Raw genomic sequence first — 26,974 nt, forward strand, 5'->3', positions numbered from 1 at the left:
AAGACACAACAAATTATCAGAAACATACATGTATTTACTGTGGGTGTTGTATGGGGGAGTAACATTGAAGCTTATTAGACCCTTTTTGTTGTAGTTTCTTGTATTTGTTACATTGGAAAGTCATTTTGAGGATTTTGTCCATTTAAGGAAATTAGTGAGTTCTTCCTTAGGCTGAAGAAGGTCCCTTTCTAAGTTACTATTCCTTTCCAATGCAAAGCAATTTTAGTCTCAGTAGTTTTCTGATATTCTTCCAATTCAATTTGTAAACTGGTAGACTCTCCTTTCCTTTTTCCATATTTCTCAATCATTAAGTCCAATTGGTTTTTGATTTCTAGTTTTTCAGATTCTAGAACAACTATTTGGTTTTCAATGACTAACATTTCCATACCCATCTGCTCTGTATTCTCACTCAGACTTTCAAATTCTGCTTGCACGGAATCTCTCTCAGAAGTTAACTCTATCACAAAATCAATCAAAACATTTGGTAATCTTCTCAATCTTTTAAGAGAGTAAGTATTAAAATTTTTCTTAGAGTCAAGAAGAGTTACCTTATCCTAATCATCTTCCTCATCTGGCTGAGCCATGAAAGAAAACATTTCATTGAATACATTTTCTTCATCTTGGATCACCACCATTGATGCATATCTAGGTTCTTCAAAATCTTATGATTCACTTGAAGAATCACCCCATGCAGCAAGATATTTCTTTACTACATGATCAGCTGCAGCCTTTTGATCAATTTTGTCAAGTACCAGGTCCCTACGCTTGTCCTTTTCAGCTCATGACCTTTGATCTTCTTTGTTTTCAGCCTTGAGTAGTGGATAATCCCTTACAAAATGTCCAGCCTTTTCACACTTTTGACAAGTGTTATTGGCAGTTGCAGCTCTAGGAAAATTTCCTCTTTTTCTACAGCCTTTGTTTTTTCTTACAATCTTCTGAAATCTCTTTGTAAGGTAAGCCATATCATCATCTTCACTAGATTCTTCTTCAGGCTGGATTTTTAGCATTAGAGTTTTGTCCTTCTTGGATTCTCTTTTTGACAAATCATGATTTTTGTTCATCTCATTTGTCTTGAGATTTCTAATAGAGCATCCATGGTTAAAACCTTCAGATCCTTTGCTTCAGTGATAACATCTACCTAGATTTCTCAGGACTTAGGAAGAATTTGAAGAACTTTCCTTACTTGCTTTCTCATACTGATGGGTTCTCCAAGACTTCACAGCTCATTTGTGATGGACGAGAGTTTGATATACATGTCATAAATAGTTTCTCTTTCTCTCATTTTGAAGTTTTTTTATTAAGAGGTAAGCATGTCTAGCTTTGACTCCTCAACTTGTTCAGTCCCTTCATGAGCAGTTATTAAGAAATCCTAGATCTCCTTTGTTGATTCACATGAAAAGATGCGATTAAATTCTTCAGCACCTATACCACAAACAAGCAACTTCTTTGCTTTGTAGACTTTTTCAATCTTTTTCCTATCAGCTTCATTTTTATATTGCAGACTCTTTGGAATAACTCAAGTGATCTCACCATCTTTTACTTCAGACATTTGAATAAATGGTCCATCCAAAACAATATCACATAGCTCACTATCTTCAGCCATGAGGAAATCATGCATCCTTGTTTTCCACCAGCTATAGTACTGGCTATTGAATCGAGGAGGTCGAGTTGAAGATTGACCTTCTTCTAGATTAAGCGGAGCAACCATTCTAGAATAGGAATCACTCTCTTGGTGTTAACCAGATAGAGAGAACCTGCTTGGTACCCCTTGTTAGAATCTGTGCTTCCACTACTAATCAATGGACCAGGTCCCTTGACACACTAAAATGATAACAACTATAAATAAATAAATATTAATGACACAGTGAATTTACGTGGAAACCTCCTTGCTCAAGGGAGTAAAACCACGGCCTGTCACATAGGATTTTCAAATCGTTTCACTAGTCTTCAAGAGCAAAAGTAAACCGGTTACAATAAATGTCAGAAAAAGTTATTAATCTCACTATCAAGCAATAACTCTATTTCTTGATGAGCCTAAGCAGATATTACTCTGCCCACTAAGCTTTCACCTCTAGAAAACTTAGAATTTTCTAAGAAATCTTACATCCTGCCCACAAAACAATCAACATACTAATGATTTAGGGTTTTCTAAGCAACACACAGGTTGCCCACTAAATTAGTAGAACTTAACTAACTTAGGATTTCCAGATAAGACCATATTGAATCCTATATAAGTTTTAGGATCAGTTTACAATATCAGATCAGAAGAAATACTTCTAAAACACACACACGCTATCTTCGCTTCAACTTGAATCGTTTGAAATATTTCTTCTCTTTGATTTTCTCAGCCTTTGCAAGAGTTCTTGATTTTCCTTTTTCAAGTTGCAAAAACTACTTTTTGAATGTAGAGTTGTTATGCTTTGTAGAAACGTCACAAACCTTAAAGTCGTACCATTGGTTTAGGTTTCTAACGTATCTGCCATTTCCTCCACTGTTGGAGACTATGCACAAACTTCTTGTACTTTCCCCAGCTGGCAGCAAAAAGCATATTGAGCTGAGAACCAGGTACCTTCACAAGGTCCCTGTGTTTGTCAAATCATCAAACCTAAAAATAACAAACCTCCTAAGTGATTGTGGGAAAAAAGACCGCTTAATGGAGATCGGTAGCTTCAAACACATTAAGTCCTTACTAAAACACTTCAATGCTTTGAGTTTTGTCAAGTTGGACATATCAATGATGTGATTGACTAATAAAGATGAAGGATGGATGAGCAATCTCTTTAGACTGGGAATGCTAGAATGGATTTCATTTGTACAACTGGAGAAACGTAGATTAGAAAGTTCCTCGATATTTAAGATACTTTTCCTACTAGGACTTGGAAAATAGCAGGTTCCCTAATATATATATGCCTCAAATTCGTCATCATCCATATGTTCTGTGGTAAAACTCTATTTTCATAATCATGCCCCTAAAAAATTAGAGTTTGCAAATTCTGAAGCTCTGAGATTGATGCAGGAAGACTATCATAAGATCGAACTTAGAGATATCTCAAATGAAATAACTTTGTAATATCTTGTGAAAATGAAAAAAAAACTTCCATATTCAGGGAAAATGGCCAATACCCTAAGATGGTGGAAACGGGAGAAAACTTTAAGATTTGCAAAATGTAGATTTTTTGGATATAAGTAGATAGATCTGGCAACGGAAGGTAATATCTCTAAACAATGATCACATAAGTAACCGGGAATTTGAAAACTTTAGCGACAATAATTATTATGCTTTTCTAAGGAAAGAGTACTAGGGACTATGTCACCTATCTCAACATGCGTAAACTTTGTTCTTTCAACTTCAGTCAAACAGAATTCATGAAGTAGATCATGCATTCCACATGCTTTTATCTCACCGTTGAATCTTTTTTTCTAACCATTATCAAGTTTCTACTGATAAGATCCTCCAAATAATCGTCTGCCACTTCCACTAAACTTTTATCGCTTCCCATCCTCCTAATAGAACCGTCAGCGATCCATAATCGAATCAATATCCAAGTCTCAACCTGATAATCCTCCCGAAAACCACCAATAGAAAGAAAGCATGGTTTGAGGTGATTAGGCAAATGGTGATAACTCAAATCGAGCACCCCTAAGCATTTATCCGGATTATAAGCAATAACTTCACCTAAGGTTCGGGATACATCCATCTAACTACCTAATGTCGTGGCCACTTTTAAGAGATGTCCCGCAATCACTGAAATTGTTAAGAGTAGTCCTTGACATTTTTCTACTTTTTTCTTTCCAATTTCTTTAAATTCGAGAGGACAATCATGTTTTGGTCCAAAGACCTTATTACAAAGTAACTTCAAACTATTTTCTAAATTCAAGAGGTTCATTTTATGAGGGCTAATAGGATTTGCATACATTGCTTCGTTTGTTTCCCTAGTAGTCAATATGATTCGAATCCTATTGTTTCAATAAGGAAATATTAATCTTATGCTATCCCAAACATTCGTACTCCAAAAATCATCAACGACAACAAGGTATCTCGGACCTTTCAATTATTTTGTACCAAATCGGCTAACTCATTTTCATCCTGCTTATCATAAATATCTTTGTGATGTCAATATTTGTTTGCTTTGAAATGCAATGTAAGCTTCTAACAACACATTTCTACTTCCATATTCTTGATATATTGTAATCCAAACATGAATGTAAAAATGATACCTGATTGTTAGATGATCATGAGCTTTTCTAGCGAATGTTGTTTTGCCAATGCCACCCATGCCTGATATTGTGATAGTATCTAGATCCAACAACGATCCTTTCAATCTTTAAACTATTATCTCCAAGTCATCATCAAGTCTGTGCACGATATCATCTTCCAAATGTTGAAGCATCTGATTAATTCTAGAAGAAGTGCCAGTCAATGAATTTCCAGCAGATTCAAGAATTTGATTATCATCAATATCATGAGTGCTAGTGCTAAAATCAGAAACAATTTCCATCACTTCCTTGTTTATTGTATTGATTCATTCAACAACAGGATGAAAACTCTTCTTTGGTGATCTTTCAGATGGATTTCCACATGTCCAGCTCATCTCAATAGCATCTTCTGCATATCTAGCAGGTAGTCTTATTACTTCCTCCAAAGATTTGATTTTTTCCAGATCACATCTACTTTTACTAACTTCTTTGACAACATTTTGAAAATTTTCAGCAGTATCATGAAGGGATTCGAGCATTTTAGCCGTTTGACCTTGAACGAGTTCTGGATGTCTCTGTTGAAACTGTTCAAGTGTTTGAAGAAGAGAAATTATCGCTGTATAAGCTGCCATCGAATACTCAAGATATCATCGGCACAGAGATTTTCACTTGGAAGTACCTTTCACAGGATTAAAATGATATCAATGTAGAAAGATTTAAACTTGGTTCACAAGTATTACAATATAAAGCTCCTCAGCTATTTACCAATTCTTTCTAAGAAATTTTTGTATAAAGTCAGAGGAGTAGGTGTAACATCATAATTTATCCATTTTGTTTGCCATTTCATAATATATTCTCGTTCTTTTGAGGGATCGGACACCTTTTACTTAATTGAAAAGGCACCAACTTTTTTAGATAAAAAATAAAACAAAGTCAAGGAGTAGGGGTAACATAATAATTTCCCCATTCTTTAAGATTTTCCCTTTCTTCTGATGGACAAGTTTTACTTATTTGAAATGGAACCCATTTTTTGTATGACTTAAATGTTGGAACACCTGAACAAGAATGATAAAAGTACAATGAAACGAATCCTACAACTTAAGCACATTTCAAGCACTCAACAACAACAATAGCAGATAAAGATTGCTCTTCTTGGTCTATCAGGTCCTTTGTTGTATGTGTTCTGTTGTGCTTGAGTTTTTCTTTGAAGATGATCTTCTCTTTGTAAGCTTATGAGTTTTTGTTTGTCAAATCTTGAGTTTGAGTCTTGTGAGAAGAGACTATATCCAATGGACATAAACTTCCCTTGCGGTGTTTTCTTTGTGAGTTTTCGATAAGACTTGCTCGCTCTGTCATTATTGAATGAATAATGTTGTTCGTTTATGTTGTACATATCAATCCCCAAGAAGAGTTTTAACCATCGAAACAAACAACCTCGTCCGCTCTTCCTATTGGTGAAGTATATTGCACTTTTCACCAACTAAACCGACAAGAGTGCTTTACAGTTGTACCCCATTTTGAATGTGGACGAGAGCACTCTGTCAAGACCAGGTCCCTCCATTTGTGAGGATCATCACAACACCTAGAATGTAACAAGACCGATCATCATTTAGTTTGGGAAGATATCTTACTTCTCATGTACTGAGGTTTAAAATTGCAGCATGTTTCTTAATGCAAAATAAACCGTTCAACGCAACTGACATCAGAACCTACCTACAGGGATATAGAAGGGGAATTCATCAAAACACCGAATTTGAACAAGGACGGAAGAAAAGCTTTTTCCATCTTCCTTTTACTAATCAGTGGTGCAATAAGATTCGCTTCCATCCAAGAAGTATTTTGTTCCACCCTGAAGGATCATATAATGAGATAGATTGAAATCCGTAAAATATGTTTCAGAAACAAGAGAATTAAAGAATTTAGTGATGCACTTGAAACGCACTAATGATTTGACAGGAAGCCATGTGAATATTTGAATGTGTATTTCTTCGGGAATTAATGGATTCATCTTTTTGTACACATGTTGGACGCTTTTAAAGCCCTTATAGAACATTTATTTATGTGTTGATTTGTCAAGGTGGATACATTTTTTTAATGAGTTAAGGACTTGTATTTTTGTGTCTCCAAAATAAACAAGTAGATGTTTTTCTTACGGCGAAATGGTTTGATAGATCCCTGTACTTGTATTTGTTTGTATTCTGAACCCTTTTACTCTTTAATTTATCTAATAGACCCTTAAACTTATTAAAACATGACATTTGAAGCCCCTCTGATCATTGACCGAATTTATGTGGCATAAATATTGTTGAGTTGCAAAAATGTGTGACTATACTCGTTTTCAGGCGCATAAATACACTATATTTTATCTAAAAATAATATTTCCTTTTATAAAAACTTATTTATTCATTAATCAATTCCCAACCCAGCCCACCCCTACTCCACCCTACTCCAATTTCTCTTCTTCTTAAACAAAATCACCCACCATACCTATTCTTTTCTTTTCTTTTCTTTGAAATCACTCGTCATGAACGTGGTTTTTCTTCTTCAATCCACTTTCTTCTTTGCAACAAATCAAAATCCACCATTATTTATTTATTTTCAACCTCGATTTTTGTAAATTCTTAGTCTTTTTTATTTTAAATGTTGAAACCATTGTTTGTTAGCTAGATTCAAAGAGGAAGTATGATATGTATTAATGTAAAGGGTACTGGTGGGTAAAAAAAGTTGAAAACTCCATTAATAAGCTTGAAAAACAACAAATGGGTCTTATGAATTTGTGAAATTAATTCAAATTTGTAATTGGGGCTCATGGATTTGTGTTAGTTAACTTAGTTGAAATTTCAAGTCAAATAAAGATGAATTTCATCTATTTGACATGAATTTGATGCTCAAATTGTAAACAAATATGAAGATTGAATAACCTGTCTACATATAAAAATTCAAAATTTACAAAAGTTAAATATTTGAGTTTTTTATTTTATTAAGATTTAATTCATTACATGTCACTGAAAAATTACATGGAATTACATGGGTAAGAGATTGGATTACAGACACAAAGATCTTATAAGAAAAGAGTTTAAAATATAGTGTTTTAACAAGTTCAAGGGTCTAGTTTATAAAATGGTAGGTAGGAGGGTTCACAATACAAATGCATACAAGTACAATGATTCGTAGACCATTTCCCTTTTTTCATTCCCTCAAACTTACGTTAGCTTCTTTTAATATTTCTCGCTATAGCGGTAAAAAAAATTCTCTTTAACTTCTGAATTTCTACACAGCAATGGACTGCAAATACACGAATCCAATAAACTGGAAATCACAATCATATATCTTAATTATTACTAACAGTATATGAGACTAAATGCTAGGATATTAGAGACTTGTTATTCAAGAAAACATGGCTCCACAATTGTCTCCTGTGCTGGCAAAGTCAATATAGACACTCGACTAAAATGGAAATTACAAAAAGAAATCCAAATTCACCACATCAATACGAATATAAAATTGAGTACTGTTATTGCACAAGGCAACTCACTGGTGACATCTCAAGTCTAATTTGGATAGACATTATAACTTGGAACACAAACAGATTTTCTGAGTTACGGATCGGACGATACCACAAATAGTGTCTTTCTCATGATATGTTGGTAGCACTTCAATTCAAAAAGTTAAGATAGTAGATTACTTCATCCATTTTTTTTTATGAAAGACCATACTACATATTTCTTTATACAAATAATTTTGCCTTGAATAAATCCAAGACAGTGTTTCGGACTTGAATTCCCTGACATTGTCCAATTGAATGATCTAAACATCCAAGTCGTATAATTGGACTTGAATTCTCTCATATACCATGAAGTAGTAGCACAAGATTGAACTCAAATGTTTAATGAAACAACATTATATGAACAAAAACTGCTTTCAAATGACAAATAAGTATGACTCTCACATAATTTAAAAAGTTTTTTCTTGGATACTATCAGATGGGCACAAGTCTTATTTCCCGTCAATAAACTAAGGTAGACGAGTAAGAACTAAAGTGGTTACTTTACTGCATTGTTTTAATATATCTCGTGTAATTAGGCTAAGTATGCGCAAGTTTGTCCGAACACCATAGTTATCACAACGGCACCTTCAGTTCGTATGTTCTTCTTATTTCATATTAATGTCAAGCCAATAATATTTATCATTTAGTTTTAAATTAGCGTCTCAATAAATCTGATTTTACTGTTATATCAAATCGCTCTATACACCATACAAATATATGAAGTGTGGCAGTGTACACCATACACATATGCGAACAGTGTTCCATTTTCCTCATCCTGTCTACTTTCTTAAAATCGACAAATATTTACTTGAACCAATCAAAGCAGTTCAGCTGATACCACTGATCAAACTTCCATCTCGGACAACATTTCGAGATTAACCGGATGATGTGCAAGAGGAAAGTGTAATTGCATAATAAAAATTTGTCATCTGCTAAAGATTGATTTAGTGTTACATACCTTTCTATTAATGAAAAAGTTCATTTGTTTTATCGGAAAACAAAACAAGATTTTAGGATGGAAACGTTTAAATTAGCAATAGCGATTCGAGAGTATGAACTAAAAATGCATTAAACTCTGAATTGAGAAATGGAAATCATTCCAATGACAATTACCCAAAGATAGTCATGTTTTCTATCGTATGTTACTATTCTTTCTTCATAACTATAGATTCCTTTTATATTGGTCTTCTCCGGAAGCCCCTTCATTCCTAATTCTCTCCACATCATTGTATTGACATCATAACACGAACATAAAGCACCTGAATTTAAGTTAAGCACGAATAGGATCTCCGCATCACGGGACATGTAGGATGATATAGGTCCAGACACTAAGTTTTTCCATATTGAAGGAAATTGAATCATATGTTTATGCCATTCTTTTTCGGGAGTCTTCTTGAAAATCCATAAGTCAATGAATCCATCTACCCAGTACCCATAATCTATAACCCCTAATATACCACTCACCTCTAACAACTCGTAATAATTTCGAAATTTTCATATTTGACATCAATTGTAGCACTGATAATAAACTGATAGATAACTCCGATAATGCAAACATACGCAGAGAATGCGGAGAAGAAGGAGGAATGCTTTGAGTCTCTCTCTATGATTCATTTGTGCCTAAAGTTAAAACACACTATTTTCTATACCCTTGTGGTAGTGTTGCTGACAAACACTTTGTGTTTCTTCTTTTGTGGCTCAAAACCTAATGAATACTTATACCAAGAAATATATTTATTTGGGTAGGAAAGAAATCTTGCGTTCCTTGTGCTGGGATTGAAAATTGCAGCAAGTTGCATAAATGATGGTTCCCAAATATAAAATAAACCATTAACTGAATCCAACAAATAATTTGAACAACTATAGAGTACATCAAATCTCTCCGTTTGAAAAAGGGAGGAAAAGATATTTCCATGTTCCTTCTTAACCGCGTATAATGCATTCAGTGGAGAAAGAACTTTGTTCCACCGGACGACAACTATGGATATCCACAAAATTTGACTGGGATACAATTGAATTACTTAGTCGGGAAATGCATTAGAAATACACTAACAACTTAGCAGGAAGCCATGAGAAAACTTCAAATATTAACTCTTGAGGAATTGACGATTCTCTTTGTCCAAAACTCATCTTGTTGTGAATGTTGAATTTCATTGAGGAATTGAGGCAGGCGGCTAGAGTTCATTTAAAAACCCTACACACAAAATATTGGCTACCTTTCTTATTTTAATCTTTTTTTAACTATTTTATTATTTTATTACTAATGAAAAATTAATATATTTTGACTAATATGCCGTCTCTAAGTCATGCTTTTCTAATTAATTACTATTTTAGTTTAGTGTACGTGTAAAACATTAATTCCCAATTTTTGATCAATGAAAATATATATGTATTGTGCATCTGTTCTATAGAGTTTATGAAAATACTAATTTTTGGTATTGTCTTATTTACTGTTAATTTCCCATTCAAACTGACTAGTCTTGCTAAAGGCAGCAAACATTTGAAAGAGGGATTTTTCTTTTAATATAGAAAGAGACGAGTTGAGAGAGCAATGTGAAAATTTGTCTCGAGTTGAGACAAGTTAGTTTATTTTAACTCATTGGATTTCTGTTTAAGACAAAAAGCATATGAATGAGTGCTGTTACCTTTTGATTATTTTACATCTATATACTTAGTGTTGAAATATGTGCGTCCACTACAAGTCAGCGGACCAGGTCCCTTGACACAGCAAAAGTCGTGCAGAAGAGTAAACAACAAGGAGAACATGCACAGGCAGTTTACGTGGAAATCTCCTTGCTCAAGGGAGTAAAACTACGACCTGTTGCACAGGATTTTTAACCGTCTTCACTAATCTTCTCATGCAAAAGTGAAACCCGGTTACAACTAATGTGAGAAAAAGTTATTAATCTACGATCAAGTAATCTACATATTACTCGAAGAGCCTATGCGGATACTACACCACCCACAAAGCTATCACCCCTAGATAACATAGAATTTGCTAAGCGGATTCCACACCGCCCTCTAAACCACCTAACTATAGATGACTTAGAATTTGACTAAGCAACAAAACAATGTTGCCCACTAAATCAATTAACCTTAACTGATTTAGAATCTTACAAACTCGAAACAAATATCTGAATCCTTTATAGATTAGGAACAAATTTACAATGTAAACACACAAGACACTAAGCTCTAAATAAAACAAGACTCTTTAGCACTCCATCTGGTTCCTTGTTGTTGAGCAGTGTTCTTCCTTGAAGATGACCTTCACTTTTCATGATTATGAATTTTGATAGAAAATCCAAGTTAAGTTTGTCAAATCATGAATTTGTGTTCGTTGGAAAGAGATAATTTAAATCACCATAAATTCGTTGAGACAATCCCATTGGCTGAAGGCCTGGAGTTCAGAAAAGATGTGCACCTACCGCATCAGAGGTGGCAGCTTTTCTGACAGTTGTCTCGTCATATTTTCATGTTGCAGTCTTGCGGGGACCAGGTCCCTTACAGACATCTTTGTGAGTTCTTGAAAAGGCTTGTTGGATGACTTCCTTCCTTAGATGAATTAATTTAATATGGTTTTTGTCATGCTAAAAATATAAAACATAAAGAGTTATTACCCGTTGGACAAACACTGTGCTCCATTCTGATTGGTGTAGTACGCTGACGCCTCACCAACCTCTGACGTGACAGCTTTACAATTTTAACCAATTATGCATCTGATGGAGGAAACTTTGCCTGGGACTGGGTACCTGCATTTGTGAGGTACTGAAACATACAATCTTGTCTGCTCTTCTTATTGGGGTAGGACACTGCACTTTTCACCTACCACCTGACATGACAACTTTTACAGTTGTACCCCATTTGTATTTGGACGAGAGCACTCTGACAGGGAACAGGTCCCCGCATTTTGAGGATCATCAAAATACATAGAATATAACATTTTCCTCCCTTTTTGATGATATCACACAAATATACCTCACATTGAGTTTATAATTCATCAAACTGTCAGCAGTTCCAATAACAAGGATATGGTTCCTTGTTAGATCGATAAGTTTGTTAAATCATCAAAATTTCATGACATGTTTGATCTAACATCTTCAACTCAACTTCGAACTAACACTTACAAAGCCCATTAATTTCTAATTTTCTCCAATTTTGTCTTATGACGTCATCACAGAAACATAAAGCACCCAACCTTAAGTTCACCATGAATTAATTCTTCCAATCACAAGAAGTGCATGATAATATTGAAGGAAAGTGAATGATATGAATCTTATATACTTCTTCCTGAGTTTGTTCTAAAATCCACAAGTGGATATGTCTATGTCCTGCTTCATATTCAATGACGGCTAGTGACCCTTCACCTCTATTTTCAGTTTTTACATAAAATGCAGCTACAACAATTCTTTTATGGATAACAAACTTATAAAGAATTCCATTGATGTAAACCCTACGAATCAAGATCTGAACTAAGAATAAAATCAAAGAATATCCTTTTTTGGGACAATATTATGATTTATATTAATGACTTTGAACTATTACAACTAAGAACAGAAATACGAGTACTGAATTGAACTACTCCTGAGACCCATTTAATAAATGTTGATTTTCTTCGAAGTTGAATGTGCTAGTAAGATCTGTATAGTCCATGCTAACTGTATCTATTGTTTTGAAACACCACATCATACTTGTCCACAGGGAAAGCTATCAAGTCCAGACAATTTATAATGTCCGAACTCTTAAAAAATGTACGTGTCGGATCCTTCAAAAGTAGTACATTGTGGAGAATCCAACACGGATGCGGCAAGAAATCCTTGAATGTTCCAGATGTGGTTTCTATGGTGTACTTACCCAAAGTCACATATCCGACCTTAGTAGGTACCCCTGTTTCCACATCAATGAAATTGTGACTCTATCCTCCATGTAAAAGGATCTGGATTAGTTGCTTATCATTATATATAGCGAGTGAGAGCACAAAATGAAATCATGGGAATCTCCCCATCAACAACTGCTTCACTGATCTCAACTTGTGTTTCCTTAGCCTATGTATCATAAAATTAACTTTTTCAGAACCTTAACTGATGTAGTGCAAGAAAATTTGTTTCACTGACTCCCCGTCCAAAACCAGAAGTAGGTGATGGAGGCATAAATGAACTGCTGTATTGACAATAAAATAGAACAATCTATCAAGCTCTTTCTGAACCAATGAGAGCTGTTCAGCATGTACGGATTTTGTATGCGCTTTGGAGCTACAGTTTGTTTCGTACACTTTGGGGCAATTTTTAGCAAAATAGATAAATGAAGGATATAATAGAGACCTTCTATGATAGTCAAAAGGCATTTTTGGCCCTTTTAAGACTTCTGTTAGTTTGTTTTGTTTAAATGGATTTATCCAAAGGTCCTTTTAAGAGTGATGTAGTTTCACGAAGGTGACATTCTCTTTTGACATATACCAATAAGAGTATCTACTTGAACCTGTCTACTATTTTCAGATCGACAATAAGAGCAGTTCAGGTGATACCACTGACCCCTAGTGATCAAACTTCTGTCTCGGAAAAAAATTCTCCTAAGCAGGGGAGAAAGGAGAAACGGGAGCAGTCATAGAAAAAAAAAGTTTCAGCACATGCTGCTGTTAATTCGGGCCTGTTGGACACAGGATTTTCTGAGTTATGGATCGGTAGATCCTCATTTCAGATACCATACTCTCTTTCTCATGTTTCTTCCATCAAATGGCCTGTACAAAAATATTTTCAAACTCGGTATCTGCAGATTTCGCAAATGATTTTGTCTTGATTAAATTCAATACTGTATTTTGGACTTCAATTCCCTCACATATCGTTCAATTGAATGATCTAAAGATTCAAGTTTTGGCTTTTCCAATTGGCTATTTTCTAACTCTTCTTCAGTTGCCTCACAAATAAGGTAAAAGACATAGCCATTGAAAAAGTTTTGGCTATTTAGTAAAGTCTCGCTAGGGGAGGGCACGGTATATATCTCATCTTTAACCGCAAATACATATATGAATGGTAAAGCACCTACATAACATGTAGAATAAGTCCATTAATAGACATACAGGTATATATAACCTCTGTTGTTATGTCAATACATTTGTGCACTCAAGCACAGATTATTATATACACTGCACTCCATTTTGCTGCATTCTCAAACCATCCATTAGGACGAGATTACCGTAACTTTGGTCCATGGTTTCCTCGTTGCTTCCATCTTTTGATGAAAGACCATCATGAGGAGTCTAAACAAAAATATTTTCAAACTCGGTAACTACAGATTTCCCAAATAATTTTGACGTGAATAAATTCAAGACTATGTTTTGGACTTGAATTTCCCCACATATCGTTCAATTAAATTTTGGGCTTAAGAAGTATATATAACTCAAACTTACAATAATTGTGAACAATAAACACAAGCTCTGTTGTGTTACCATACTTACTGTTCCTACGGTCGTATGACTTTGCAGCAAAAAAAATTGGGTTTTTAAAAAATAATAATTTCAGTTCCTTTGCAAAAATATTTTTTTTACAATGTTAAACTAAAATAAAATAAAATTCAAAATTTTAGGCAGTCCTAGTTGTAATGTACTACAAAGAATATAAAAATAAATAGAGTCCTGCCAGGAAACAGAGAGGAAAAGGGAACATTAGAGGCTAGAAGGAAAAAAAAATTTAGCCGCCAGTCAACCTTCAACGTTATGAGTTCTTCCGGCAACATTATGAAAAAGTCTCTGCCTTTGTTCTTCAACTTGACAATCTTTACAACTGTATCCTTGCATATTCTCATCTGAATTGTGTTAATGGTTTATTTTTTGCTTGGGAATCATGTGTATGCAACCTACTGCAATTTGCAATCCCAGCACAAAACAAGTAAGATTTCTGCCCAGCCCAGATGAAGGAAAATGCTGGAATACATTTTCATTAGGTTTTGAGTCAAAATAAAATAAGTACAAAGTTCTACAGACAACATATCATCCTCGATAAAGGCGCACAAAGTACTGAGTTTTCACTTTAGGCATAGACAAATCATGGAGAGACACTCACAACATTTTTCCATGTATCTTGTATTGTATGCCTAGTGTTTGCCTATCAATTTGATATGGCCGATTATATATCTATAGTTGCATTTGATGTTAAATCTGAAAAAATCGAAAATATTGCATTCTGGGATGCAATTGAGTTCATGTACAATTACCAATTGATCGAGGTGAAGGGTAAACTAGGGTCATAGATTACAGAAAATGGGTAAGAGGATACTTTGACTTAAGGATTTTAAAGAAGACTACAAAAAGAGAATGGGAGAGACATATTATTTTGTTTCCCTTGATACGGAACACTAGAGAGACTAGAATTGCATCATTCTTCGATGGGGAGATTGTATTTGTCGTGAACTCAGGTGATTTATGTTGTTTGTGTTATGATTTTACAAGAAAGAGTTGGAAAAAATTGAAAATCAAGGGCCTCCTAAGCAAAACGACATCAAAGGCATTTATACTTATGTTGAAAGTCTTGTTCCCTTTGGGTAAGTTTGATCAAACTGGAAGGTATTCATGAGTGCTTGTATGTCAAATGTCTTGTTGATGACCTTTCAACAACTGTTTCATTTTACGATAATATTTTGTTCATTCATGTAGTAATGCTATGACAAAACAAAGTTGTGGCATAAGAGATTACATTCTAAATATTGCAAGTCTTTGAAGTGAAAATATTGTGTATTTTTTAAATTTCCTATTAGAGCTGACTATTCTTGTTAAAGGCAGCAACATTTGATAGAGGGGTTCTTCTATAAGAGAGACGAGTTGATAGAGCCATCTGGCCTGTGGGAATTTGTCTCTACATGTATAGATATATGTTATATTTCAATTATTTCTATTAAACAGGGGGAAAAGCTAAATATACCCTTCAATTTTGCTATTTACAATTGATATACCCCTTATTTAAAAAGTAATGCTTATATTGATCTCTTAAATGCGGGTGTTATGATGTCAGAAGAAAGAGTTGGAAGGTATATATCTCATCTTTAACCGAAAATACATATATGAGTTCATGTGTAAAATGGTAAAGAACCTACATAACCTCTGTTGTTATGTCACATACCTTTATACATACATTTGTGCACTCACTCTCAGATTATTGTTACTCCATGTTTAACTAGTTTGTTTCTTTTCTTTGATTTGGATAACCCTATGGACAAAACAATAGAGTTCCTCGTATGCATCTGAATTCAATGTTAGGACCGAAAATAAGCAGGTGTAAACGTGGAAACTAGCAAAGCAAACCTCAAAAGATCACGAGTAAGAAGACAAACGAGAAATATACCAAAAGACACAAAGATTTAACGTGGTTCGGTCAATCGACCTACGTCCACAAAGGAGATGAGCAATCCACTATAAATATGAGAGTACAAAATACAGAGGGAAACAACCTCAACCAAATTCACTCAGAATACATGGGAGGTTCACACAAGTGATAACGTATCCAACTTGTGACCCATAAATTCTCCCCCTAACCAAACTCCCAAAGCTCTTAAGACTACATTCTGAATGCTGATTAAGTTAGAAGGAACATTCCTCTATTTATAGAGTCCTAAACCTTTTCCTACCAGAAAAAGGATTAGTCAATCCAAAACCTTTTCCTTAAAGGAAAACCTATTTATGGTAAGAAATTTAAGGCAAATAAAACCCAACAAATCTCCCCCTTGGCCTGAATTTCTGACAAAATAAATTTTTCCACCTTCTTCACTTAATCTTCAACAACTTGCTTCTCCTCTCCATAATCTCCTTTGCAAAATTTATGCCTCAACACAGAGAACCTCTCTGAAACAATTTCTCCAACAAAATCTTCATTACTGTCAAAAAGGTTTCGGCTAGAACTACACCCGTCAAGATGAACACCTCTTTCTAACCTGGTTCAATAATCGATTATCGAACCACTGAACATGACTCCATCATTGAATCTGGTTCTGATACCACTTGTTAGGACCGAAAATAAGCAGGTGTAAACGCGGAAACTAGCAAAGCAAACCTCAAAAGATCACGAGTAAGAAGACAAACGAGAAATATACCAATAAAGACACAAAGATTTAACGTGGTTCGGTCAATCGACCTACGTCCACAAAGGAGATGAGCAATCCACTATAAATATGAGAGTACAAAATACAAAGGGAAACAACCTCAACCAAATTCACTCAGAATACATGGGAGGTTCACACAAGTGATAACGTATCCAACTTGTGACCCATAAATTCTCCCCCTAACCAAACACTCAATGCTCGTAAGACTACATTGTGAATGCTGATTAAGTTAGAAGGAACATTCCTCTATTTATAGAGTCCTAAACCTTTTCCTACCAGAAAAAGGATTAGTCAATCCAAAACCTTTTCCTTAAAGTAAAACCTATTTATTGTAAGAAATTTAGGGCAAATAAAACCCAACTTTCAATACGATGCTCCCTTTGTAATTTAAAACCAGTGAACCATAACAGCAAACTTTCGAGATCAACAGGATTTGTGCACAGAGAAGGTGTTAAAACCATCCATACAGATTCTGTTAGTGGAGTTATCTATCACTTTATTAATGGTGTATAGCTGAAAAATCTGAAACAAAATCAATTTGACCAATCCAATTAAAACTAAAACAACTGACTGATATATCCGAAACTATTGCATTGTGGAATGCATATCATGAGTCAATGTAGTATTACGAGTTGATAAAGGTGAAGGCTAAATTAGAGGTCATATATTAAAGAAAGCATGTAATATCATTGGCGTCCCCTCCACATGGAACCATATATTACATTTGCAATCAGTGGTAGTTCTATTACTCAATTGTGTGTTTTGGCTTTGAACATTACGTTCCATCTGTTAGCCCATATTTTTCATATTGTACCATTATTTCGAGCTGGTTACTTGACTAATAGAAAATGAGCAAGAAAGTAACTCTGTTTTTGTTATCTAAGACGCAAAAGTTACTTTTCTGATACAATAGCCTCTGCCTCTGCCTCCCTTCTTCACATGGAACCAATGAAATAACTCAATGAGAGGTATTCTGTTTTCAAGTAGTTTGCATCGTCTTCATCATCACCATATTACTAAGAACAGAACTAACATTCTCCTTAAAAATCTGCTAGTCTCGCTTTCATCATTTAGGGTCACAAAAGTTGCATACAACTGAAACCAGTGTTGGTGTTTTATTGTTTAACGGGTTCCGTTTTCCTTATCCTGTCTACTTTCTTTAGATCGAAAAATATTTACTTGAGCCAATAAGAGCTTTTCAACTGATACCACTGATCAAACTTTTCCTTGGATGGCGAGAAAGTTGAAGCATAACAGTAAAGTATGGAAATCCACTGTCAATTTCTGCTGAATATCTCTCAAAGTGAGAGTCTTTCCATTATATAGTGAGAATAAAGATTACATATCCCTAAAGATCCATCATTTCTATCCCTAAAGATCAGCTATTATATCTCTACAAATATGCTTTCTATCCCTAAAGATTATCTATTCTATCCTACAAATCTGCTATTCAATCCCTCCAAATCCGTTATTCTATCACAATATTTATTCCTTTGATTCTATAACAAATATAAATATATAATCATGCTGATTTATATCACTATCTAAATATACTAATATATACAATTATTTAGATTTCCATCATTTTAACATCCCCCTTCAAATTGATGTCGGTGGATCAAGAAGCATCAACTTGCCTACTAGAAACTGATGGCGTTGTCGTGCCATATATTTTGTAAATGCAGCAGCTATTTGAAGATCACTGGATACATGTGGAAGAGTAATGACTCCTTTGTCTACATCTTCTCGTATATAATGACAATCTACTTATATGTGTTTGGTCTTCTCATGAAAAACTGGATTAGTAGCAATTTAAATAGAACTTGTATTATCAGCATGGAGAGGAGTAGGATGAGATTGAGAAAATCCAATCTCAGCAAGTAATCTACGAAGCCATACAACCTCAAAGCAAGCAGTAGACATGGATCGATATTCAGCCTCTGTTGAAGATTTTGACACACGATCTTGCTTTTTACTCTTCCAAGATATTAATGACTCTCCAATAAACATGCACCAACCAGTTACTGAATGACGAGTATCAGGATATCCCGCCCAGTCAGAATCACTAAAAGCATTAAGACGAATAGGGGAACCACTTGGAAAGAATAATCCACGAGTAGATGCTTCTAGAAGATACCGAATGATGCGACGAACAACCACCAAATGGAGATGACGGGGAGCTTGCATAAGCTGACTAACTTGTTGAACTGCAAAAGAGATATCAGGCTGAGTAATAGTAACGTAATTTAGATTCCCAACTAATTATCGAAGCATAGTTATCGCCTTCCTCACAACGATACTTCACATTCAATTCCAATGGAGTATGTACGGAGGAGGAATCTTGATGACCAGCCAAAGGAATCAGATCTTGAGCATATTTGTGCTGGTTTAGAAACACACCTGAAGCAACATTATGAACTTCCGAACCCAAAAAATATGTAAGAGTACCAAGATCTTTCATATGAAAAAAATCTTTAAGTTGTTGTTGGAGGCTAGTGATTAGTGAAGAATCGGTTCCTGTGATAATAATCTAAATACATACACCAAATGAAGAACACAATCTGCAGATGCTTTTCGAAGAAACAAAGATGAGTCATATTTGCTCTGCTCAAAAGAAAACTATAGCAAACTAGAACGGAACTTATCAAACCAAGCTCTTTGAGCTTGTTTTAATCTATACAAAGACCTCTTCAACTTGCATACATCTAATGTAGGCGTTAAGAACAAACAATGTGGTGATTTTATGTAAATATCTTCTTTGAGATCACCATGGAGAAAAGCATTTTTGACATCCGTTTGATAAAGAGACCAAATTTGTGAAGCAACAATGGCAATAATAGTTTGCAACATAGTAATTTTTGCTATGGGTGCAAAAGTCTTCTCATAGTCCACCCCATACTCTTGTTTGTTACCAAGAACAACCAATCGAGCGTTGTATCGATCAACAGTTCCACCTGAACGGAGTTTGAATGAATAAACCCATTTACATCCAATAGGGCAGACATTTGAAGGACATGAAACAATGTTCCCTGTGTCATTTTCTTAAAGATCCAAAAGTTCTTCCTCCATTGCTTTCTGCCAACAGTCATGCTTGGAAGCTTGTGAGTAACAAGTTGGAACAAAAATGTTAGATAAAGTAGAGGAAAATCCATACCAATCGGGAGTACGCGATACTCTGGTAGAGCGACGAGTAAGCTCAATAGGACCAGATCTTGAAGAATTCTCATATTCTAGTTGTGGTACAGTTTCAGGCAATGGATCAGTGTCGGGATAGGAAAAAGTTGGTCGACGTCGTTCATACACAAATCCAGGTTTGAACCTCTTAAGAGAAGATGATAAATCTTAAAAAGCAGGAAGAACAGGAGAAGTAGAAGATGAATCGACAATCATAGGAAAGAAATACTGATTCTCAAAGAAAACAACATTTCTAGAAATGCAAAATTTGTGAGAACATGGATCATAGCAAATAAAACCTTTTTGTGAAGTACTATAACCCGTAAAAGAACATTTAGTAGATTGTAAAGAAAGTTTATTGTGCTGAGAAGGAGGCAAATGCACAAAACAAATACAACCAAATGCATGAAACTCACTATTGTTAAGATTTTGGTGATGAAGACGAAAATATGGAGACTCAAAATTTAGCACTTTAAGTGGCAATCTATTTATTAAATAGACAACATTAGACAAAGCTTCCATCCAACATTTAGATTGTACAAAGGACTTAATCAACAAAGTACGAGTGACATCTAAAAGATGGCAATTTTTAGGTTCAACAACTTCATTTTGTTGTGGTGTATATGGACAAGAGAGTTGTGAGACAATTCCTTTGTCAAGTAAGATTTTTTTTGAATATATAAGACATATATTCTCCACCAGAATCAAATCTTAATAATTTGATGCACGTAGAAAATTTAGTCTCAATGAAAGCCAAAAATATCTTGAACATGGAAAATACCTCAGATTTGGATTGAAGAATATACACCCACGTAAACTGACTATAATCTTCTATGAATGTCACAAAGTATTTGAAATGAGCATGAGAAATAATTGGTGAGATGCCTGAAACATCACTAGGAATGACATCAAAACACTTTGTAGCACGACTACAAAAATTAGAAAAAGACAGAGTTTTACTTTTGCCTAATTTAAAAGTAAAACCATCAATGGAAGCAATTGAAAATTCATTTTTTTACCAATAAACCAGATTTGATATATGAGACAACACAACAAAATTTGGATGTTCTAGATGCTTCTGTCAAATCTCAGTCTTACTAGCAGTAGAAGTACAAGCAAAAGATAGAATAGGAAGAATAGAAAAGTGTATAGGAAACAATCATCCAACTTTAGGCCCCTTTGTGATTATCGTCCCCGACACCTGATCCTGCACAAGACAACCATTACGAGAAAAATTCACATCACAATTGTTATCTACCAATTGTCCAACTTAATTAAGACTAGTTGAGAGCTTTGGTAAAACAAAAACATTCTTGAAAGTTGGAGTAATATCCCCAACCTTGGTAATGGGTAAATTACTACAACTGGCAATCTGTATTTGTGATGGACCTTGATACTTACGAACATTTTTTAGGATGCTCATTAAGTTGTTCATACAATTAGAAGCACCTGAATCAACAATCCAAAAATCAGATGTAACATCATTACCTTGTAATCCCAATGCTGAAAAGGCTGAGACGATCATTTGTTAAAACATTTCAGGAGTATGAACTTGTCCTGAAGATGAGGTATCACTAGTGGAACCATTTATCCTATCTTGAAAACTGTTGACTGTACGATTTTGAGGGCGCGTGGGACACTCTTTGATAATGTGTCCTTGTTGTTTACAATAGTTATAGAATATCTTACTCAAATTGCTAGCAATATGCCCATATTCCTTCCAACTGCAGCATTGAGTTCTACTCATATCCCTGCCCTTTCCTTTACCTTGAGCAATAAATGCAACAGTGACGTCATTTTGCTTCTTGAAAGAATTTTGTGTGACAAGACATTGCTTTTCAAAAAGTAATTCCCTACAGAAAATATCCAAAGAGGGATACGGGTTACGATTCATTAATTTAGAGTGAACACTCTCAAAGTCAGAGCATAATTTCATCAAAAATTGGTCTCGCTTGCTTCGCTCATTAATTCCCTGAATCAGTGATAGAGATTCAGTAGGTATTTTGTCATAGACAATATCCATGAATTCAACCCATAAGTTCTGAAATCAAAAAAAAATAATCTTGAACAGAAAGACCTTCTTGAGAGTAATTAACAATTTCATACTCTAACTGAAAGCATCTTGCGCTATTATCTTGGTTGTAAACCTTTTATAAGTAATCCCACATGGCCTTAGCTGTCTTATACGGCCTGATATTTAGAACAATAAGAGGGTCAATTGACCCTATAATCCATGTCATCACCCGAGCATCTTTAATCTTTCATTCACGTAGCTTTGATGTATCAATAGGAGCAGGATCGCTTCAATCTATATGGCCCCACAGTTCTTTGCCGATGATAAATAACTGAAACTGAAACTCTCAAAAATAATAGTTTTTTCCAGTGAAACTAACACTGAAGGATTCAAAGTGATGTGAATTCATCCTTTTGAGTAGCTATGAAAACTACAGAGAATCACGAAAGCAACTAGAATGAACAAGAGCAAAAGTCCTAGGTGGTAGGACTGATTGATCACAAACAGTCAACAAAAAACCAAGATTTTCAAAAAAAATAATTAAAAGGAACCACAGAGACTCTATGAAACAAGACATTCAAGAGAAGGCTCTGATACCATGTCAATTTTCTGTTGAATGTCTCTCAAAGTGAGAGTCTTTCCATAATATAGTGAGAATAAAGATTACACATCGCTAAAGATCCGTCATTTCTATCCCTAAAGATCAGCTATTCTCTACAAATCTGATTTCTATCCCTAAAGATTATCTATTCTATCTTTACAAATCTGCTATTCAATCCCTCCAAATTCGTTATTCTATATCAATATTTATTCTTTTAATACTACAACAAATCTATATGATCATGCTAATTTATATCACTATCTAATAACATTAATATATACAATATTTAGATTTCCATCACGCTAACACAAAGTTTGACTCTGATACAATTGAATTACTTAGTCGGGAAACACACTTAAAACGCATTAACAACTTAGCAAGAAGCCATGAAAAAAATTTCAAACATTAATTCTTAAGGAATTGACCCCTTTTCTTTCTCCAAAACTCATCTTGTATCTTTATTTTGAATGTTGAAATTCTTTAAGGAATTGAGGCTGGCGGCTAAAGCACAATTTTGCACTTAAAACGCATTAATTCCAAATTTTAGATCAATGAAAATATATCTTGTGCATAAGTTCTACAGAGTTGATGAAAATAGTAATTCTTGGTATTCTCTTATTTACTGTTATGTCCTATTCCAAATGACTAGTCTTATTAAAGGCAGCAAACATTTCAAAGAGGGATTCTTTTATATAGAGAGAGATAAGTTCAGAGAGCAATGTGTGAATTTATCTCGAGTTGAGAGAAGCTAGATTATTTTAACTCATTGGATTTCAGTTAATGACAAAAAGCATATGAATGAGTTCCGTTACCTTTGATTGTTCTACATCTATACACATAAGAAGCCCATTAATTTCTTGTTTTCTCCAATTTTGTGTTGTGACATCATAACAGAAATTGAATGATATGAATCTTCCATACTTCTTCCTGAGTTCGTTCTGAAATCCAGAAGTGGATATGTCTACGTCGTGCTTCATATTATGCAAAGTTAGTGAAGGGGATATTGATCTCTTCAGTGTGTAGTTAAATCAGAGTGTTCTGATATCACAAGAAAGAGTTGGAAGTTTTCTTCCTAAACTGTTCAAACCATGCTTGGTTGTTTAGTGAAGTGTGGCTAGTACGAACATGGTATATGTTCTCAAAGGCAGTACATAACATGTAGAATTAGTTCATTAACAGGAACGTATGTATGTAAAATACCTCTTTGCACCATACACATATACAGGGAAAAAAATCAAAACGACACAATCTCTTATGCTCAGACTCTTCAAAAATGTTGCCAGGCATGTGTGTGCTGCATCCTTCCAAAACACACATGTGGCGAGAAGTCTAGTGGATATTTTGTTTGAGGTCCTACTGATCTTAAACATTGTGCATCATGTCTTGGTTAATCATCTATCTTTGCTTGGGTTTATTTCTTTGTAATTTGATTTGATGGCTAATATCTTTAGATTTTATTCGTTTCTCTGTTTGCCTTGGCTGAGTGTGCCCTTGTGGCTTCGAGTTTGTTATGATCTTTTTTTTTTAATCTTTCTCTCTTTTTCATGTGTCAAAAGGGGAAGAGTGTTTTGGAGTGTTTTGTTGAAACAGGCGAAGCAAAAGGAGTTTATTTTTTACCATCAAAAAAGAAGAAATTGATGACTTGACCAAAATGTCAAATAACCTTTGATGATGACAACATGAACCAAATTTCCAAGCATATACTAGACGTAATATTAAAAGGCGGAAAGAGATTTCTCATTCACATCTAAAATAGGAAAAGATGTTTTAAACAATAATCCTTTTTTTGGCAATTAACTATTACATTTTATCAATCACCAAGTAAGCAAATACAGATCAAGAACATATGCCTTTAAAGGCTCATCTAATGCAAAAACCTATGTACCTCCTTCTCATTCAGAATATCAAGCATATTAAAACTTACAAATATAATCAAAGAGTTTGTTATTAGATCTAACTCTAATACAAAGGGTAGTTTAATGCTATGCACCAACTTCTTCTTCCCTGTGCTCCTATTGCTTAAAACTCTTGTTTGTTCTTTCCACCCACAGTTCATATATCACAGTTGCAAAAGCTACCTTTAGTAGTAAACTTTTGGGGAATTTTATCTACTAGCCTTCAGAATCCCAACTCCATTCAAGATACTTCGCTTCCATATTAAACAATAATCCTTAACAAACAAGGAAAAATAAAATAGCAGATGACTTCCATGCGAAAAAAGGAAAGAGACAAACAAATTCTATGAGGAAAAGGACTATATTTCTAAGAATAAATAATTGCTTTCCTTATAGGATTTTACCAAGGTTTAATCCACTTCGATAAAAGACAATGTCAAAGAAGAGAAGACGGGCTTTTGCTATCACAAATCAAGAGAATTTTTCTAGCAAAGGCAGAGTGACTTCAGAGATCAAAAAGGAGAAAAGAAAGAATAACTATAGTTAGGATTTCTTTATGAAGGTTAGTTTGCAGTGTTTCAACTTTGAATCAGTGTTTAGGACTTATTTTTCAAATTGAGAGAGTGAGTTAGAGAGAATTATAACAAGAAGCGGGGTTGACTTCTTCATGAGTAGAGTTTACAATTTTAGTTAATTGTTGAAGAGTTTTAAGTTACTAGAGTTAGTCCCTTTGATTATTGAGTTGTAATCAAAAATTGCTTAGTGAAGTTGGTGAGGTTTTGGCACGGTTTTTTCTTCTCTACAATAAGGATGGTTTCCACAGTAAAATCATTGTTGGATCATGCTGCATATATATCTAAAATTGCTTATCAAAGTTGCATTTTTATTTCTTTGTTTCATCATTAACATCAATCAACATGAATGAGTTGGATTTTGTTTGCCTTGATTTCTTACCATAAATAGGTTCTCCTTTTAGGAAAAGGTTTTGAATTGACTAATCCTTGTTCTAATAGGAAAAGGTTTAGGGCTTTATAAATAGAGACATGTTCCTTCTAACTTAATTAGCATTCACAATGTAGTCTTAAGGGCTTTGAAAGTTTTGGTTAAAGAAAAATTTATAGGTCACAAGCTTGATACATTATCACTTGTGTGAACCTCCCATGTATTCTGAATGAATTGGTTAAGGTTGTTTACCTATGTATTTTGTACTCTCATATTTATAGTGGATTGCTCATCTCCTTTCTGGACGTAGGTCGATTGACCGAACAACGTTAAATCTTTGTGTCTTTTGGTATATTTGTCGTTGTCTTCATACTCGCGATCTTTCGAGGTTTGCATTGATAGCTTCCGCGTTTACACCTGCTTATTTTCGGTCATAACAAAAACTGGTACAAGAGCTAAGGTTATCTATATGTAGGGCAATATGAGTAATTTGGTTTGTCTAAATGAAAGAAACTACAGTATATGGAAAAGCAAGATGAAAGATCTATTGTTCGTGAAGAAGATGCATCTTCCGGTTTTTTCTGCTCATAAACCCGAGAATGTGACCGATGAAAATTGGGAATTTGAGTACCAACAAGTATGTTGATATATAAGACAATGGGTTGAAGATAACGTTCGCAACTATATTGTGAATGAGACACATGCTAGAACATTGTGGAAAAAGTTGGAGATGTTTTACGCTTTAAAAACTGGCAATAACAAGTTGTGCTTGTTAAAGTAATTGATGACCTTTAAATACAAGGAGAACAGTCCTATTCTTGATCATATAAATGATTTTCAGGGTATTCTTGATCAGCTATCAGAAATGGGTGTTAATTTTGATGATGAAATACAAGGACTTTGGCTTCTTAATACTCTACCGGATTCTTGGGAAAATCTTCGTGTTTCTTTAACAAATTCTGCCACTGGTGGGATTGTGACTATGGAATATGCAAAGAATGGTGTGTTGAATGAAGAGGTTAGAAGAAAATCTCAAGACACATCTTCACATTCAAATGTTCTATATACAGAAGATCGAGGGAGACATAAGACAAGAGATTCGAGGAGTAGAGGTAAAAGCAGAAGCAAGTCAAAATTCAAGAATCCAAATATTATATGTTATCATTGTGGAAAGAAAGGACATATTAAAAGATTTTGTAAACAATTGAAACAAGATCTTAAAGAAGGGTAGAAGGAAGAAAACAATAAAAATAATGTTGTTGTTGTTGTCCAAGATGACCTTCTCTTCGCTTCTGATAAAGAAGTCATCAATTTTGTATCTCAAGATACAAGTCGGACAGTAGATTCTTGAGCTACCTCACATATCACACCAAGAAAAGACTTCTTTTCATCTTATACTTTTGTTAACTCTGAGGTGTTCAAGATGCGTAATGGTTGTGAGATTAAGGTGTTTGGTGTTGGCACTGTTTGTTTGAAAACCAATACCGGTTCAATGTTGGTCCTTCAAAATGTCAAGCATG

At 34.5% G+C, this 26,974-nt stretch overlaps 1 pseudogene; it reads right to left on the reverse strand.

The window, feature by feature from the left end:
- Positions 1 to 3,258: 3,258 nt before the first annotated feature.
- Positions 3,259 to 4,829, reverse strand: LOC107019668 (annotated as a pseudogene).
- Positions 4,830 to 26,974: the final 22,145 nt, after the last annotated feature.

This window comes from Solanum pennellii, chromosome 1 (assembly GCF_001406875.1).
Source record: "Solanum pennellii chromosome 1, SPENNV200".
NCBI lineage: Eukaryota > Viridiplantae > Streptophyta > Magnoliopsida > Solanales > Solanaceae > Solanum > Solanum pennellii.